Source organism: Adiantum capillus-veneris, chromosome 17, assembly GCF_014529385.1.
Source record: "Adiantum capillus-veneris isolate H3 chromosome 17, ASM1452938v2, whole genome shotgun sequence".
NCBI classification, from domain to species: Eukaryota; Viridiplantae; Streptophyta; class Polypodiopsida; order Polypodiales; family Pteridaceae; genus Adiantum; species Adiantum capillus-veneris.
The window spans coordinates 16,367,992-16,386,235 of NC_140947.1; the positions used below are offsets into that span (position 1 = coordinate 16,367,992).

The window sequence follows — 18,244 nt, forward strand, 5'->3', positions numbered from 1 at the left end:
AGGCCACGGCTACTGGCTCCATTATCTTCTTTTCATAGAGCATGTAATCCTTTGCTGGTCCCTCTGGCATGTCCTTAAAGTGCTCAGTGAGCTCATCTCTAATATCCAGATCTGGCTCTGCAAATTCGTACTCTTGTTCCCCTTGGTGTGATGTTTCAGGCAAATCATGCACTTGTTGTCTGGACAGCAGTTGCGGTTGACTCTGGGCTTTGTCTGCTCTGATTTGTTGTTGAAAAATCAGATCTTCCTTTTCCTTCAGCAGTGTGTCACCGATCTGCTTCTGAGTCTCTAATTCGGCGCTTGCTTATGCGAGTTGTTGCTCCACTTCTTTTATCTTTTGCTCATTTGCCGCCGTCTGGGCCATCATTCTTGATAAGAGCAACTGTCTTTGAAGCTTTTCTTGCTCTAGCTACGATTTCAGTGCCGCTATGGTGTTCAATGTTGTGGCATTGTCCGATGTGGAGACCAATGCTCCAGCAGGTTCTTGGTTTTCCATCAAGGTTGTCAGAGTACTTTTGACATTGTTGTACGAACTGTTAACTCTCTGAAACCTTGCACTTTCGTAAGCAAGCTGCTCCGTTGCTTTCTGTACTCTTGCCGTCAATTCTTGGCATTCTTTTTCTTTGGCGGTCAAATCTATCCTGATGTCCACCAAATCTCTGATCAGAGACTGAGCCTGTTGTTGCTCAATGTCTCTTTCCCTCGTCGCGAGCTCCAATCGTGGCCTCAGGCTCTCTAACTTCTCTTGCCCAGATGCTTGCTTTTGTTGGGCCTCCTATACCTGCTTTTCCTTTTCTCTCAGCACCACGTACTGGCACTGGAACTGTCTTTCTAATTCCTTTAAAGTTTGCCTGTAATCAAAACCAACAACAGCCTGGCAGGCTTCATGGTATCCGATTGCTTCCGTAGGAGGTATAAACTCCTTTTGCAAGGTTGAAGGAGGAGGAGGTGGCGGTTTTTTGTTTGATGGAGGAGGAGGAGGAGGATATTTCGGCTAGGGAGGAGGTGGTGATTTAGGCGAGGGAGGAGGTGAGCTTTCTTCTTCTCGTACATGCCTCTTTTTGGAAGCATCTTCCCCTGACTGTGAAGCATCTTTAAAATCTTGATGATTCTTTGGCGGGTCCAATCCGCCGCCCGTCGCGCTTCCACATTCCTCTCTCTTTGAGTTTTCTTTAGTTGCTCTTCTTGGTTTGTATCATCAGCTGCATCTTTTTCCTTCGTTCCCTCAGTGGTCTGCGAAGAAATGTCCACTTTTGCAGCCTTTTTTTCTACTTCTAACCTTTGCTTTTCAGCCCGTATGCAGCTGCATTTTCTATTCTTTCTTCTCTTTCCTTCTCGAATCTTCATTTTTGTGTTTGTTGTGTTGCAGCAGCTCTTGCCTGTCTATCAGCCCGTAACTTGGTCCTTCTTTCATTGACTCTTTGTTGGGCTTCTGCATATGCTTTTTAAAGGTCAGACTACGGTACTGCACTTATTTCCCTCCTTTTTCTCTCGAGCGGCTTTGTGGAGTCTTCCTCCTCGCTTTCTTCAAACTCCGATGGCCCTTTGTCTTTCGACCCTTGAGAGTTTCCTTCCCCATCAGTCTCCGTCTTTTCTTCATCACTCGAGCTTTTGTTGGATGCCTTGGCTGAGCGCGATGATGTTACGCCAGTGGTCATCCTTACTGAATGAGCAACCAGCTTTGCTTTCTGAATCAGGGCCCTTTGAGAACTGGTAGCTGGCAGATCTTCAATCATTCCCAAAGCTTGGTATGCTATTCTTGTTAGCATTGGCTCTGCGTTCATGTAGCTTTTGTTTTTTGCCGAGCTTTTCAAATTTGCTTCGACCAAGTTTTCCAAGATGTAAGAACCATAGTCGCAGCGAATGGTTCTATTTTTGGCTGTTGCTAGAGCGATGACCACGGCAATGTGCAGGATTGGATCAGTGTAGCGAGGAGGCTTTTGTACTTTGAAATGCTGAGAGATCAATCTCATCGGTAATTCCAACTCTCCCTCATATCATGTCACTGTATTTGTATTTGTTTCCTTTTGCTTTGACAAATGCCTTTTCGTTATCCAGTGACTTGGTCTTTGCCAACAAGTTGTGTTGCCCTGGAAGGAAATGCAAAGCTTCGTTTGATGATTTCTTCGTGATCTTTACTTTTACCTTCGATCCATCCTTGTCCGTGAGCATTGCCTGTCCATCATATTGTATCGAGCTCATGAGCTCGTGGGCCCTCATGTAGTCTGTTCCCCATGGCTGTAATATGAAAAACTGCTCCAAATGCACAGCCCACACTGCCTCTATTACCTCCGGACTTCGGTGGAGATTCCATATTTCCTGTGGCATGATAGTCGTCTTTACCATGTCACCATCAGCATCCCTAAACTTCGAGATGAAAATGTGAGCAGGGATCTGAGCTAGTATTTCATCCGAGATGTGAGTTTTTTCATTTGTAGCGAGCTCATCCACTTCATATGGTGCTGCTGTCCACTGCCTTTCTTTATTTTGGCGAGGCATTCTGTGTCAGTAGAATCACAAGCTGTCAGGATTTTCCTTTCACAATCAGTCGCATTTAGACTTTTAGTAAAAAACAATTCAAAAGTTAAAACTGATCATAACTTGAACAAATTTCATCCATTCTTGTCCATATTTCACCAATGGGACTAGGAAGACTAGAGCTATGACTGATTAAAATCTGAGCCAATTCTGGGCCTGAGGTACACCTATCGCGATCGTAGTACAGAGGCCAAAATTATATTTGATCACATGAGTGGTTTGCTGATAGTTGGAGGGTCATTTTGGTCCACTCTGTGTTTCATTTGAACCACTTTTGAGTTTATAGGTCTCAATTTTGGGTTACAAGGGAGTTTTGGACTAGACTTTGACTTTTCATGAGTTTTTGATGTCCAAATGGCTTGAAACTTGATGGGTGACTTGAACAAGATGTTTACAAGGGATCTGTTAGGTTTTGGTCAAAATCTGATGCTGAGGTACACCGATCGCGATCGTAGTACCTGGGCTTTTTTGGGTGAAAACTGGATGTTCATGGACCCCTATGCCTGCCTAGCCCACTGATGATTTATTTCCAAGTTTGGACTTAAAATGAACAAATTAGAGCAATTTTTCATTGTTTGACCTTATTTTACTAAGTCTAACCATATTGGGTTTTCCTGATGAATTTTGCTTGGAGCCTGGAGTTAGTTGAAGTTAGTTTTAGAGCTTTCACTTCTTCCATGATGTGCTGCTAGCATCGGCCCACTCCACTGTCTGATTTTGACTTGATCAGGCACTTTATACCCCGTCTTGGGAGATTTTCCAGACTTGTGCATTTTTCAGGCATTCTTTGGATACCAATGTGATATTTGAGCATCCCTAAGTCACCTTTTGGTCTTTGGAATTGGTTCGGTCAAAATTCTCCCTTTGTGTGATCATTCGAGACTGAAATGATCATATCTGTACTTGTAGGAGATTATGAGATCCATTCGATGTTTTAAACTATATTGACTCCTAGTCAGACAAGTATGCCCTTCAAACTATCCCCATCATTATTTTTAACCGGATTTTGGTAGTTGTAGGTCAAATTTTCCCGTTTCGGTTGTGTTTGACAAATTAGGCCCATTCTATGAGAAAATTTTGTGCATTTTCCGTGAAAATTCAAGAGAGTGTATCCTTAATTGAGTTCCAAGCCTGGGCCAAATTAAAAGTTGCAAAACCTGCATCTGGGGGCACCGATCATGATCGTACCATAGAGGCCAAAATGATTTTTGACACCTGCAGATTGTAGGCGAGGCTGAGGGGAGGTTTTTTGCAGATTCTGTCCAAAGTTTTGTTAGTGAGGTACACCGATCGCGATCGTTGTACCACCACCAAACTGAGATTTGATCACATGGCTTTGTTCTTGACCTTGTGGGGAGCACATTGATGTGTTCTGTGCTTGAAAAAAGTTTTGTTTGGATGCCTCTAAGGGCCCTTGACCTATTTGACCCTATCCGACTTTGATTTGATCCCTTCACCCGTTTGTGCAATGATTCGCGCTTGCATGCGTAATAGACTTGATCTTTACCTGTGAAATCTGGTATGAAATGGTGGCTCTAACCGTCCGTACGGGGTAGAAATGTGGCAGCTCACTCTAGGTCAAGAAGCTCTCTTCTTCTCTCTCAAAATGTGAAAATGAACAATGAGCTAGAATTTGGCCTACCTGGCCTATATCTTCCCGAGGTTTTCGTGACATAGGGCTGATTTTCCTTATCTTTGATCCCGATGTAATCTACATACCACCTGTGGGTTGAACCGCTTGTCATTCCGGCGTTGTATGACCATTTGATGCAATTTTGGTGAAATGTAGTCATGATCATTAAGGCTGAAATTTGACATCTTCAGATTAGCTTCATATCTTCCATGCTTGATAACCTTATCATTATACTTCGGCGTTTGCTTCCAGAACTTGATTCCGACACTTGTGAGCGATATTTTTTATTTTTTGATGTTTTATTAACGAAAATCAAATAAAATAAATTGAAAATACTTAGTAACTGGAAAAAATTAGTCAAAAATTATTATACTCACCCCTAAGCATATGTTTTCACTAGAAGCATCCCAATGCTCCGGATTTTTTCATTACAGCTCATTATTATGCTGGTCGGATGGTGAAAACGCTAAAAATTCCAGATTTTGATCAAATATGTTTGAAATTGAACTCTAAATAATGAAAAACACACACATTATGTACATATATACACGTTGGACCCCTTAATGGTCCTGACTACTGCTAGATTCATCAGTTACTCCCCCCTTCCTAGACTGAGTCGTCCCGGACGAAGGTTGGGTGCATGTGCATGGGTTTTGAAATCTGTATCTATATGCATGGCCGTGTAATGTGGCCCTATTCTCATGTTTGAGACAATGCGTTGGGTAACAAGGTGTTGTGCAAGATGCGGGGACTGAATGTAGTTTTCAGTGGCTTTTGATGGTGAGGGAAAGAAGAGCTTGCAGTCAAATTGCTCTTTCCCTGATTGTTGGTGTTGTGATGGCAACTATTTTTGGAACCCATTTGTATGCGGTTTGTTGCACTTTTACAGATTCTAATTTAGTTTCCTTAATTTTCATAGGTTTCCAGTGCCATTTTGGTAGTTCAGGCTTCCTATTTTGACTTTTGGGTTTCCCTTCGAGCTTTGTCGCCGAATCTTTGGTTTTCTCCAGTTTTGGTTGCCATTTCCACTCTGGACTAACTCCTGAAGGTCTTTGATATGGTGCTGCTTTCGTGGGGATTTTTTCCTTGGATAGCCATATCTGGCTCTGTTTGTTTTGCATGATTTTTTTCTTTATCGATACTTTTCGAACAGCCATTTTTGGCGTTTTTGGCTGATGAGCTGGTTGCTTTTGTCGATGGGGATACTCGGCCACGAGTGATCTGTTTTGGTGAATAGAGTCATGTATTTGTTAGAGTTGTGTGTGTATATCAATGCATGTTCTGACCATTCAGTAATGCATTGTACGTTCCATCCATGGAACTCCCAAACATAGTGATTCTCTAATTTCTCCGTCTTTCATTACGAAAAATTGATGAGGACAACTATTTCCATCAATATTGATTGGTAAGTTTACTATCCCCAATGTTGGCATTGTTGCCCCGTTTGCGGCTTGTAAATCATGTGTGGATTACACTAGGGGTTCATTTGTAAGAATCTTGTAAGTGGAGAAGTTGACCACATTTACTCTTGCTCCTGTGTCAATCAATGCTCGTTGATATCTGCCATGCTGAAGTCTGACATTGATGTGAACATCGATTCCTGTTTCCCATTGCTCATCAGTGTGAATTATAGAAAGAGGAATTTGAGCCGTATCTGCTAGTTGAGGAAGTCTTTGTTGTTGTAAGTTCTATTTTTGTTTTAAAATCTTGATTCTAGCCTCCTCCTACGCTTGAGCTTTTGTCGCATTTGCTTTGTTCTTGCGCTCCTTCGCAGCGTGTAATTTGGCAAGCATCTCTGAGGTTAGTGGTAGGTTTTACTTCTTTAGTCTCCAACCACTAATCCAGTTAGGCATCTCCTCTCCCTCTAATGTCGCAAGTTTAATGGCACCGCTAGACAATATTTCATGAATCACATAGGGTCCATTGCCTCGCTTTTTGAGTTTCCGAGAATGTTGTTTCAGGATATACATTAAGACATAGTCCCCCGTAGCAAATTCCTTGATGATAACATGTTGATCAAAGAATGATTTCATGTTTTGTTTTTGCACGTAGATTGAAGCAACTGCTCTCAATCTAGTTTCATCAAGTTTTTCCAAGATATCTACCTGATTGGATAATTCATGGCCCGTCCATTCTAATTCTTTAGCGACCCGAAGCGTGGGAATAAAAAATTCAAGTGGTAAAATCGTTTGAATTCCATAAACCATGTTGAACGGAGTCGTTCCGATTGATGTTTTGTAAGCTACTCTATATGCCCATAAAGCTGAATGCAGCTTTTGATCCCAGTCAGCTCTCGATTCACTAACAATTTTGGTGAGAATTATCACCAAAATCTTGTTCGTACTTTTTGCTTGGCCATTAGCTTGTGGGTGATAGGGAGCTGACTTCCTGTGAATTACCATGAATTCATGCAATAGGAATTCGATCACTTCATTGATGAAGTGAGTCCCTCTATCGCTTACTATCTCTATTGGTAAGCCATATCTGGTGAAAATGTTCTCATACAAAAACTGTGTTGTCGTTTTTGCATCATTTTTGGTTGTTGCTTTCGCTTCCACCCACTTTGTTAGATAGTCTGTTGCCACAATAATGTATTGAGCATGCGTTTTATATCCAGGAGGCGTAATCGGTCCTACAAAATCTATTCCCCATTTCGCAAACGCTCTTGCCCCCATCATTCGCCTCAAGGGCATATCATCTCATGCTCTAGGAATCTTTGTCCTCTGGCAATCGTCACATCGTTTCACAAACTCTTCAACGTCCATGAATAGTGTAGGCTACCATAGGCCTGCAATAAGAATTGCTTTGGCCGTTTTATCAGCTAAGAAATGTCCTCCAGCTTGTCCACCATGTGCTTGCTCTAAGATAGGAATGTATTCCTCTTCAGTCGCGCACATTCTCAGTTGATTGTCTTTTCCCCTCTTGTAAAGATTGTCCTCAATCAGTACATAGTTTTCTGCCTCTTTCGTGATCGTTTTGATACGTGATCTACTCATCCCTTCAGGCAATATCCCGGTGGTGAGGTATTCAACAATGTAGTTACTCCATCGGGGTGCTATAGATAATTTGAATAGAGTCGCGTGTTCTATCGGCTTTTGAAATGTGCAGCTAACGCATGATTTGATATGCATATGAACACTTTGTTGCATTTTCGGCCAGTACACACCCATTCTCATCAATCTTTGATACGTCTGTGCATGCCCATTGTGAATCCCCGTCGTTTGTACATGAGCTTGGTTTAGATATAATTCCCGTTCATTCGATTCAACACAAAGCCTAAGGATTTGATCCGATCCCTGTTTGTATAGCCTTCCCACCAACATTACCAATGATCTAGATGCTGCAATGGTAGATGGTTGTCTTGTCACATTCAATGCCCCAATAGTCAACAAAGGAATTACATCCTCGCTCCATCTTGGAACCATTTCTATGTTGAAAAGATACGCATCTGGCAAATCATCATCAACTCCTACAGGGTTTTCTCCATGCATCATTCTAGATAAATGATCCGCTCTTTGGTGTGTAGTTCCTTTTTTGACTACTACCGTGAAGTCAAACTCAAGCAGTATGATGAACCATCGTACAATCCTCCCCGTACTGCAAGGTTTGTTTACTAAGTACAGCAGTGCCTGGTGATCAACGAAGAATACAAATTTATTGGAAAGCAAGTAGTGTCTAAACTTTTTCACCGCATAGATCATACCCAAACCCTCCCTCTTAGTTGTTGTGTAATTCTTCTCTGCATTGTTCAGTTGTCTACTAGAGTAGCTGATTGGAAAATCCATGTTGTTCTCTCTAGGTTGTGCAAGTATGCATCCTATAGCATATGCAGATGCATCTACGTGGATGTGGAATATCTTTTCCCAATCCGCAGTCTTCAAAATTGGAGCGAAAATCAACCTTTGCTTCAAAGTTTGAAAAGCTTTCTCGCACTCATCTGTCCACTCAAATTTAGTTATCAGCGCATAAAGTGGTTTTACAATTATAGAGTATGAGTAGATAAATCTACGATAATATCCACAATGGCCATCTAAAGCCTATTGCTAAGGAGCCAAAGATATCGGATATAACTTTAGCAGATCTCACCAAGGCCATTCAAGAGAGTCTTAGAGACAATCGTGCTCCAAAAAACAACCATATGTATCCAAGAAGGGAGCAACAATGGTGCTGAGTATGCTATGGTCTGCATAGTACCAATGAATGCCCTACTTTTAGAGTAAAATTCAATGGGAATTGAAATGTCTGTGGGAGGTATGGTTATCAAGCTCAGGATTGCATAGTATTTAAGTATGTGATGGCCAATAGACCAACCTTGGCATGGACAGACACACCTCGAGTGCCTGCATTGATTCCAACCCCACCTCTTGAAAAAACGTCACAACACATGGTCCCTAGGGCCCAAAATGTTGTTCAAACAACACCCTTACCACCTCCAGTGCTAGGATCGCAACCACCACATCCAAGAATCACTTATGTGAATCAAGTGGGTTGTGAGTAATCTATTGCTTGTTTGGAAGGCTGTGAGGAGGATATAGACCCTAATTTTTCCTATGGGATTGATGTGCTTGAAGAAAGTCCACAATACTACATGGAGGACTATCGAGGACAAGTCAAATCTGTCTATCAAGTAGCTGCTCTTACTGCAAGAGGCCAAAATATCAATTACACTACCAAGAGACCACCTCTTCAATGCTGTGAGTGTGGAGGTCCACATCGTGTGGCCGAGTGTCCTATTGGGCTACAAAAGAACGCCACACTAATGCAAACCAATCCAGCAAGCACGTCTAGAATGCCAATACTCATGTGTAATTGATGTGGCATAGATCATTTGATTTCCCAATGTCCGAATAATCCAAATGCAATGAAGATCACGCCATAAACCTGCTTGAGGTTACCAAGGAGCCATCACAAAGTACATCTGTGGTACTAGTAAACGTACTCACACGATCGATGCTCCAAAAACAAAATTATATTCTTCAAGAAAGAGACACGGCATCAATTGCCCAATCTCAGAAGAAGAAGAAAACATGAAGGAAGAGATCGCAAATAGCAGCGAAGTCAGACCCCCGTTCAAAGACCAACATAAGGACTGGTGACGACCCCATATACATGAACGACGTGTTAAGTATGGAGCCTGATTTACCCTTGTAATTTTCTGTGGTAAAAGCGCACATTTGTAAGGCCCCCATTATGAGGAGAAGCCATCGTGCGTGAAGGAAAATCACTCACCGGAAACCAAAATTTTCACGGACAAGAATCAGGGGCAACTTTAGAGGCCTTGGGGACGGAGTCCCCCGAGACTTCCTTTTCGCCGGAATATTATGGCCGGACGGTGGCCGGAAAGTGGTCGGAAAACAACCGGTCGGTTTGCCGGTGGCCGGTGGTCGGAAGTCAATGGCCGGTGGCCGGTGGCCGAATTCAAAAGCGGACTTGTCTTCTCAAGGGCGGCCACACATGGGCGGATTGGAGGGTCCGATTTGGACTTATTCGCACAAGGGCGACTACACATGGTTGTCTCTCATAAGAGAGGGCAGCCCTTTTGGCCTATAAAAGGAGGCCATTTCTACAAACATTTCATAGTGTGAAGTTGATGCAACAAGGTGAGTGTGAGGTGGTGAGAGTGAAGCAAGGCGGGAGCTCTATCAAGGGTTTAATCCCTTTGTAAACTACTTCTTCTTTTGAAGTGCTAAATCCATTGAGTGGCTGCTTTCCCGTGGACGTAGCCCACATTGGGTGAACCACGTATATCATGTATACTCTCTCTCTCTCTCTCTCTCTCTCTCTCTCTCTCTCTCTCTCTCTCTCTCTACTCTATAATCTCTTGTGTGTGAAATCTATCTCTCTCCATTAAGTAATCTACTCAAAAGATCTATTTAGCTACGTCTTATTTTCTAACACGATGCTGAAGAGGATTCTGATTTATGTGAAACCATGGAGACCAAAATGACCACTAAGAAAGAAACCAACAAGGAAGATCGTCATAAGTGACAATGGCCAGGATCCAAGAAGAAGATAAGAACTTATCCAAACCCTATAGAGGAGATCAAGCAAGTCAAGCAATTAAGGAGTTTGGTAGAAGATACCCAAAGGGACCTAGAACCAGCACCGAGGAAGATCCAGATTACAGACACAGTGCTCCCTACATAACAACAACCTCACAAAGTCCATAGACCCCTTGCCATACCTAGTGTCATCCAAGAAGAAAGTGACTTAAAGTCATGGGAAAGTGGGTGTACTCACTTCTTGTTGGAAAGAATGTTTACAGAGGGACTACTTAACCCTATCAAAGAAATGGAGATCCCATCTTCCCCACGTCCAAGGGCTGAATCCCAAAAGGTGCTATTAAATGTTGCCAAACTGATAAATTTCATGGCTTCAGAAGTCAGAACCACCATCATGTCCAAACTATATGGAGACCCTGAGCTATTCTTAGCTCTTCGAGCTTTCCTCAATGAAGAACTGCAAACCAATTTAAAGCCGAAAACCAGTTTAGACAGTAGTCAAAACGACCTGCAGCGGCTTAAAAAAGGCCTAAAAAATACATAGTAGAGAGATGCATGTGTTGCACGCAGTCTCATTCCAGAAAATCAGTAGGCAGAAACCCCTTGACTGTAATCCAACAGTGGATATAACTATTTTTAGAAACCAAATCCCATGCAAATATCTTGATGTAGCAGATGTTTAAGAACGGCCAATAAGACAAGCCACCCATCATGCTTCCATCCACATACCCCTATACACACATACATCCTGCCTCATATAAATACTTATTCATTTAAGCAGAGGTGAAGTACTTCGGCTGCTTTTTACAGAGCCATTTTCAAAAGCCTGTGGCAAGACCCGGCTATTATGCAGAAAAAACAGTATCGACTGTGTTTTTTATGAAAAAAGCCTGTATATGGTATTCTCCTGCACATGGATTAACAAAACACCCCTTCCTAAGATCATATGCAGTTAATGAGTTCAACTATTCCTAGTTACTTTCCATCCAAAGCAGCAGAACAACCATTAATCACCAATATATGCCATAGTATTACATCTATTCCTTATCATTGCCTAGCCCAAGAGGAGACAATCAATCCCATTATGAAAAGATAGTCGGTCTCCGACAGTAAACCATAGAGGCGTCCTAACCAGTCCAAGTTTAGAGGCAACACATGTATGGAGGATAATCCATACTTTGTTAGTTTATATCAGGCAGGGTACCTTGCCCAAGGTTACCATATCAAGCACTCTGATAAAAGAAATTTCGTTTGAAAACACACCTATTTAGTTTTCTAGAGTAAGCAAACGAGAGTTTAGGTAGACCACAGTACCTGAGAAGTTTGAGCTGCAAGCTCCATAGCTTTAGGAAGTTCAAGCAGTAAACGACACAGAGCGAGATAACAACAACCAGAAACTAAATCTCAAGCTAAGTGAGGGCTAAGGAGTGCCCTCACCTTAATATTTATAGGTTGGTTTGCATGCCTCCTAAGCGCCCGAAGTGAAAGAGCAGAGCCGCCCCTTGCTGTGAGAGCTCCTCAGGCGTCAGAAGATATTATTGCCTGGGGAGAGAGCACCAGTTCATGGTCCGAGGGTGGAAGGAGCCACCTTCCCTTTGTGATGATAGCTGAGGATGTCCTCTTGCTCTTTTTTTTAAAAAACAGCCCTTATATATTTTGTCCCATATCAAAAAGTCGGCGGCATAGTGAAATAATGAGGGCCCTATTGTGCCAATAGGGGGGGGGGGGGGGGGGGGGGGGGGGGGGGGTGTTATGGAAAAAAACACCCCTTATGGAAAAAAAAAAGCTCATAGGCATTCTTCTCCTTACTACCCACAATGCAATGGGCTGGTTGAAAAACTACAATGGTCAAAGGGTGAAGGTGTTATCAAAGTATGCTATAGAGCATCCTAAGGAGTGGGACTCGGACCTGGAAAAGTGTTATCAAAATTGTGAAGGTGTTATCAAAGTATGCTACAAAGCATCCTAAGGAGTGGGACTCAGACTTGGAAAAGTGTTTGTGGGCTTATAGAATTGCATATATAGTGTCTACACAGTTTAGGCCATATGAGCTTGTTTATGGAAAGGAAGCTCTCATGCCCATACAAGTACAATTGGATGCCTTGAATTTGTTGTGTAGAATGCAAGGTAAGCATAAAGACAAGTTGTAGGAAATAATTCTTGCTCTAGAGTTGTTGTAAATGAAGAGAGAGAAAGCTAATGATTATTAAGCAAAGAAAAGGATAGAGAAAATGAATAAGAGGTTGCCAGAAAAAGAAATTAAAGAGGGAGAGCTGGTGATGAAGTATGATTCTCACTTGGATTGCACTTTTCAAAAGAAGTTGAGGGACAAATGGTTGAGGCCGTACAAAGTGAAGCATGTATTTTCTAATGGCACATATGAGTTGGAAAGGCTCTCTGGCAAACATTTGCGCTATAGTAATAAATGGTTATAGATTGAAGAAATATTTTGCAAGGGATGTGGTTCCAAATGCAAATAGTCTCTTGGCATAAATACTCAACCTAGAGGGTAGGCAATGTTGATAGACTGCTTTTGGCGTGTACAAAGTAGCGTGTATATGCATGTGTATATGTACAAAAAGATGTAAGTAAATGCATTTGGGAGATTTGGAAAATGGTTTCAAGTTTAAAAAATAGTAATAAATGGTTATAGATTGAAGAAATATTTTGCAAGGGATGTGGTTCCAAATGCAAATAGTCTCTTGGCATAAATACTCAACCTAGAGGGTAGGCAATGTTGATAGACTGCTTTTGGCGTGTACAAAGTAGCGTGTATATGCATGTGTATATGTACAAAAAGATGTAAGTAAATGCATTTGGGAGATTTGGAAAATGGTTTCAAGTTTAAAAAATGATGCGACATGTACACATGATTGTAAATAGTCATGTTTGTGTGCCGGCAATTGGGCACACGTACATGCTTGGATAGGGTATCGAAGCCTGGCCAGTGCCTTATTCTGGCTCTAGGAAATTTTAATGAACTTTTTAGAATGTAAATAATGCAAGCAAAAGTTGTGAGCATTCTCATCCCGCCCGAGAGGTTTGGCACATGCGATAACTATTTATTGGTGGATTTTGGAGTCCATTTGGTATTTTTTCCGCAAAAAATGCCCACCAGGGATCAAAATTGGCCAAAAATGGGCTTAACAAGGTCAAAAAATGGTCCAAAATGGTGTGAAAAGACTTTAAATTGCCACACCACTCACGGTTCCATGATTGCTCAGGCTGAAGGAGAACTTTTGAAGCCAATTCTCAGCACTTTTACCTCTCTATGTGTGGGAGGAAGCAGGGTTACTACAGGTGGTTTGGTGCAGTCCCGTCACATTCCTGCCCTGTTTTCGAGTGTGTGGAGGAATGAATGAGAGATTTTTCTCTTCAATTTTTCACTTGGGACAGTCTATGGAATTTTTGAGGTTTTCATGGATGTATGTGTGCAAGGAATTGAGGGAAGAAGGTGCGGATTTCTGCAAGACTATGTGACCCTGTATCGGTGCTATTAGGGTTGAGGCTACTTCAGAGAGTCCAACATAGTGGAGTTTGGTGAAACTTTTGCAATGGTTTGAGAGATTCCTTTTGTGGTTGGAGTTTTTGAGTTTTTGATGGTTTTTCTTGTGTATTTTGTTCACCATCAAGTGTGATTTCAAGTGTTGATCAACTCGGCTCACCTTGTAGTGTCTGCGGGCAGGCAAGGGCTTGTAGGTCGATGTGTTTGGAGTTTGAATAGGGATTTTTGGGAGAATTTTCATTGAGCTCTTGAGTGGTGGTGTGTGTGGTGTGGAATTTAAGTAAATTCCTTGTGTTTTTTTAAGGTATCACGGTCGGTGAGTGTGCGCACGGTGTCTTTTGCTCCATCACCGTGACTACAAGTGAGGCTACACTCATTGTCACCATAGGAGCTCTCCTACTTTGAGGAATAGGAGAGCCTATCAAAGTAGCTATCAATGCATCGAGGCATGTGGAGATGATTTCTAACATCATGAATATGTCAGCCTAGACCTTCTCTAAGGTGGTGAATTTTGCATTAAAATATTTAAACATCCCACTAGAGAGCTCTACCTCTCACAAGACGTCAACGACGTCAGCATAGTCTGCTAGGTCATAGTCATCAAGAGAGAACATGGCGTCTACAGTCGAATAATTTGATCAAGATTAAGCCCATGATTGTTGAGAGTAAACTCAAAAATCCTAAAGAGCTAGAGGGAGGTAGAGACACACTAGGCCTAGTAGACATTTTAATTTTCTTTTTCTAGCAAATTAAATGTAAAAAAATATAATAATGGAGATTTTCAAAATCATTACAAAAGTGCAAGAGAAAAATAATCACCCATTTCTCTTGCGAGAGTTACATGCGGGTGTCAATGTTAATGCAATGTTGTCACCTTTTCATTGCAGGAGCAAGATTGTCATGGTCAAAATACTTGCAAAGTGATGCGTAGTCAAAGATATTATCCTTTTGCAAAGCTTCTTGCTGAGTTACTTGAGCTTAGGATTTTTCAAGCCCTTCAATTAACAGTGCCTTTGTGTAAATACAAAGAAGAGAGAGAAAGAATGTTTGAAATTTCAATCCATGGGGTGTGGGGTGGATGACAAGAACATAGTAATCAGTAAGCCTTTGATGGTCCTCTATGGAAGTGAAGGCGAGGGTGTGCTATAGTAGCAGGTGGTTTGCTAGCTGGTTGTTGGTGGATGAGGACCCCGCTGGATGCTAGGGGTGGGTTCACGACCCTGCTGGCTGCTAGCGATGGGTTCAACCCCCCCATTGCCTCCTTTTTTGGAATTCCCCATCCTACCCTGATCTATGCTACCCAAGGTTTGGTGCCCCTCCCTTTTTTCATGGCTCTCTATCCCAATCCCTTTGCGGTTTACCCAAGGCAGCACACCCGATTGCTCCAACAGGTTCCCACCTACGTGACTTAACACAAGTGAAGAGAGAGAGATAGGGAGAGAAAATGAGAGTGAGTGAGAGAGAGAGATAGAGGGAGGGAGGAAGGGTAAAAGGGTGAGTGTGTAATGAGTGTGTGATTATTCTTGAGAGAGTGTGAGAGCCAAAGTGAGAGCTTCAATTCTCCATAGCCTACATTGTTGTCTTCCTTTTTATAGCCACAAATTTCCCTTATCCTTTCAATCCCACCTTAATCCAATCAAAAGCTAAATTAAGGCTCATGTGGGCCCGTTCACACATGTTGATGTGAATCGTAGTGTGACACTCCTCTGGGTACACAAGCAGGGTGATGACCCTAGCTCACCACACAACCGTAGAGGAGAATGAGGAAGACTTCCCGATTCCCGGACCTTATAGTGTGTCATGTTGTCCACACTTTCTTGGCCACCCGTGCACTTGTGCATGGGCATCCTCACCCAATGAACTTTGGATGGCCCCTTGCCGTGGCACTCCAACCACGTCCTTGTCCATTTGGTTGATTGACCATCATAGTGTTATAGCCTACATGTGACAGGAGATGTATGCAAGATGAAGATGCATCTTTGACACATGTTAGAGAGGCAATTGCAGTCCTGGTTTATGCCAGGGATAGTGATGTCACACTTACCTTGTGTTTATCTCTTGCAGATATGTATATGCCTAACACACTTTCTCTACATTGGTTACTAGATGCCAACGCTGCTTTTCATGTCACACCATGCTGTGAGTGGTTTAGTGGTTTCTCTTGTGGGAGACTAAGTTGTGTGCAACTCGTTGATGGTTTAGCGTGTGACATAGAGGACATAGGAGATGTATGTTTATCATTGACCATAATCGTATCATACACACTTTATCATGTCTGATATGTTCCTCAGTGGGACAAATTTTGATCTCTGTGAGAAAATTGAGAGATAGTGAATGTTAGGTACTACTTAGAGAGCAACCTTTTCAAATACATTGAGGATTGCTAGTGGTTGCAAACGGAACCCGGGAGGGGTTTGGTCTATCCTATGCATGTATTTAAGGACGAGACAACATAGTCTCAATTGTGTTGCAAACATGTTAATGATAGACAAGAGGAGTCTCTTTCATGGATCTCTAGATTGCTATGCATGCCATGTCTTTTGCTATAGAGTTAGAGCGGCCATGCTCTAGCGAGACATAGCATATCGATTCTCAACGACGCCTCCTAGCATGAAGATGAGGGATATATAGTTCTTTGTGCTAGAGGATGAGATACTTATGTCAGGACATGCAGATCCATTCCCTATTGATGAGGGGGAGGTGGTCCACCAAGATTCAGAGTTGACATCTCCATACATGAATAGTCGTGATGGTGATGGATCTCTAGATTGCTATGCACGCCATGTCTTTTGCTATAGAGCTAGAGCGGCCATGCTTTAACAAGACATAGCAGATTGATTCTCAACGACGCCTCCTAGCATGAAGATGAGGGATATAGAGTTCTTTGTGCTAGAGGATGAGATGCTTATGTCAGGACATGCAGATCCATTCCCTATTGATGAGGGGAAGGTGTTCCTCCAAGATTCAGAGTTGACATCTCCATACATGACTAGTCGTGATGGTGATGATGCATGTGATGCAGATAGTTTCTTTTTTTCTCGCATGACCAAGCAAGGTCCCATTTCATCAATATTGTAAGCTCATCAGTTTAAGCTACTTTTCCTGCTTGTGCTTTCTGTCTAGGACACAATGCTCTATAGTTTCTCTTAAGTCTAAGTCTTGATTATCCATCTCAAGCATTACTCTCGATCCTATGGTGTCGGGTCCTCAACTTGACATGCACCATGAAATACATGGCAAGCTCTAATGATTGGCTTTGTTTGAGTATGTATATATACTTAGCAACATGGGTACCCTCACTCTCTTACTCCACCAAAAAATATACTTAACTAAATAGACACACACACACACACTGTTAGAAGCTGGACACACCCCACGGCATCTAACTATTCAGAGGATTATTATTTTGTAACTATTCATTCATTGAGGAAAACCTGATTTTTCACCTTGTAAATATTGGGATTTTGAAGTCTTTGAGTGAGCGTACTGTGTACAAGAGAGAGAGTGTGAGCTTCATCATGACACTACGTGTGCTCCTGTGGTCGCAATCGAGTGCGGAAAAGTGCAGCGTGTTGCCTCCGACGAGAGCTACGAGCCGATACCTACATTGCGTGCGTACGGTCCGGTTTTGCGAGCTCCTTCTACGAGCTTCATCGGGTGTTTGGGTGAGCATACGTTGTCCGATTTTGCATTGCAGCATACCCACGCGTTCACATTGAGTAGAACTACACATTAGGAACTTTAGATTTTGAAAATGAAAACTTGCAGATTTTGGCCAGACATCCTACGTGTTTCTGCACCAGGTGTTTTGGGTTGGGATTTTGGTTCTTAGACCTTAGGGAGAGCGACCTATTGGTATTAGTAGGATCTCCTTCAAGTTCTACGGTGTTTCGAGATTGTTTGATGGGTGTTTGACTCTAGAAAGCGTTGTAGGAAGTTTCCTCTTATGCACTCTTGAAGGCTGTGACTTAGACAATTGGTAGAGACCTCTGTAGGAATTAGTTAGAAGTCAGTCGAGTGTAGGTTGACACCTTATACTTACTTCCACGTGCCTGCGGGTCGAGCTTCGTCCTTAGCTGACATTACATGTTAGGTGAGTTCTCGCTATGCTGACGTCTGTCGCGACGTATCCGTCCAACATTTGCACCGCTGTCGGGGACGAAAACCTTAGGTAGGTGATTGAGACTAATCCTTGAGGATTGGGATTTTTGTCTTGCCAAGAGTCTCGCTTTACATTTAGATAGGACCAGAGGGTGGAGGACTCTCTAGGTCTTAGAGGGAGTCTAGGAAGTGTGTGTCTGGCCTAGATCTTTCGATTTAGGTAGATAAGGTAGACCAAGGTAATTTTAGGTAGTAGTCGAGTTCTAGAGTAGTATTTGGAGTGGTAGAAGCGGTGAGAGGAGAGCTTGAGAGTCCGGAGAGGCCAAAAAGCAACCAAAAACACCATTAACACCATTTCACATGATAAGTAGGAGTAGAGTAAGTAGGACATCATGATTCAGGATCTAGAGCATTTCATGCATGTACACTTGCTTGGTAAAGTCATCACAAGTTTTTAAAAGATGC

General features: G+C 42.4%; 1 pseudogene; it reads right to left on the reverse strand.

Annotated features, from left to right (window-relative positions):
* Positions 1 to 409: 409 nt before the first annotated feature.
* LOC147436856 (uncharacterized) overlaps positions 410 to 18,244 on the reverse strand; it is a 90,089-nt pseudogene continuing 72,254 nt past the window's right edge.